At 45.7% G+C, this 1,763-nt stretch overlaps 1 non-coding gene across 1 annotated transcript; it reads right to left on the minus strand.

Moving 5' to 3' along the window:
• Positions 1-1,005: 1,005 nt before the first annotated feature.
• On the minus strand, positions 1,006-1,083 carry SARC_30301. Its single transcript has one exon. It is a non-coding gene; the product is annotated as a tRNA-Thr (tRNA).
• Between the last annotated feature and the right edge of the window lie 680 nt (positions 1,084-1,763).

Here is a 1,763-nt window from a genome sequence, read left to right on the forward strand (position 1 = left end):
AACTTTATTTATATCAGCTAATGTATTAACATGACTTACGTTATTATCTCTATCTACAAATTAGGCATGTGGTCATGAACACTTAGTACTTCTAGTGAAAACTATTCAATAAAGAACAGCTAGAGGTACGCCCTGTGTGATCGAGAATATTTAGGCTCTTAACAAGAGGCTGTCCCGATCATTCTTACACAAGCTACCACTGCTAAATCCTAACTGACTAAATTGTATTTTAGTTTAATATAGTTTGAAACCTAGTAATTTCCCTTGAAGTTTACATATTTTTCAGTTATTTAGTAGTTACAGTAGTGTACTGTTTCTAGACTGTCTAACATCGATTTACTATCCAGCAAAAACTATGGCTAAGGGTACTTCTAAAGGCAAGGGAGCCGCTAGCTCTAAGCCTGCTAAGCCTGCCGAGGTTCCTGAGGTCCCTGTGGAAACACCTAGCCTGTCTGGAGTTGAGCCTGCCGAGGAAACTGTTGGGGAAGCCAATTCTGAGGTTGGTACAGAGGATAATTCTGAGGATGACTCGTCGGATCCTAAAGTCTTGGAAGAAGAGGTATCTACTGCCGCGGAAAGGCTCGCCAGCGTCCGTGTATCACCTGGGAGTAAAGCTCAGGACCCCAGCTTGCCCCCTGACCACGTGCCGTCAAATATTGGGGATAAACGTCGAAAGGCTGGAAAATTCGTGGATACGAATGTCGGGGACATTATAACTCCACATCTAAAGGACACTCTAGCACAATTCCGGAGTGAAAAGGAAGTATTGGACCTGTCCGAAAATTTCGGTTTCGCCATCGATGGAGAAGCCATTCCATCCAGCTCAAATCTTGGGGCCGAAGTTGAGGACGCCATAACTCGACAACGAGTGGTTGGATCCTCTCAATCTCGACGCAAATTGAACCGCACTGAAGCGCTCTTGAAGGAGCTAGCGGCAGCAGCAGCAGTTGTGGACCCCTCTATCGTGTCCCACGTGGCTGATATTCTTCCTATACCGAAAAAGAAGAAAAAATCCGGGCCGAATTTCGAACCCGAGACCTACTGGTTTACGAGCCAGTACGTCTACCACTAAGCCAGTTACCACTGGTGAGAGAGGTAATATTTCAACATTTAATCTCTATAGCTCTGATGCTACCATTGACCATCCTCTTGACAAACCTAACCCTGTCAGAGGATATGATCGTATGGAACTCGATGAGGCTTACCATCCTCGTAATATCGACCCTCATTTGCCAACTAACCCTGGTAATCACGATTTTGGCAATCGCTACACCAGTACCTCGTTAGAGAGTTCCCGCTCTAATCCTGAGGATGAGGAAGTGAGAACCCGACATACTCGTCTCGGGCTATTACGCTCTGGTATGCAAGTCCTTGAGGACCGTCTATTGAATGACTCTGACCTTGACGATAGGAAAGCGGATAACATTCGCTATCTAATCGATAACAAGAGAAAGGAAATAGACACCATCTTGGCACTAGCAGCCCGTAGCACTGAGCTTGAGCCTCGTGAACGCTTAGAACCAGGCTTTATAAAGCAGCTAGGTAACGCGCAGGCTGAGGTCGATTTCTCTACTAATGAGAGTACAGTGGAGACACTGAAGGCCTTCGACCAACTTAAGGAGTCTGCCAGCCTTAAGGATAAGCAGATGATGAATGCCTTTATTCATTTCTGTGAGTCAGGTGAATGGCGAACTATCTTGAAGGCCCATGAGCCCAACTGGAAAGCCCTACCCTGGCACCAGTAGTGTGATAATATACTTAAC

The sequence above is a fragment of the Sphaeroforma arctica genome (assembly GCF_001186125.1).
Source record: "Sphaeroforma arctica JP610 unplaced genomic scaffold supercont1.6072, whole genome shotgun sequence".
Classification (NCBI taxonomy): domain Eukaryota; class Ichthyosporea; order Ichthyophonida; genus Sphaeroforma; species Sphaeroforma arctica.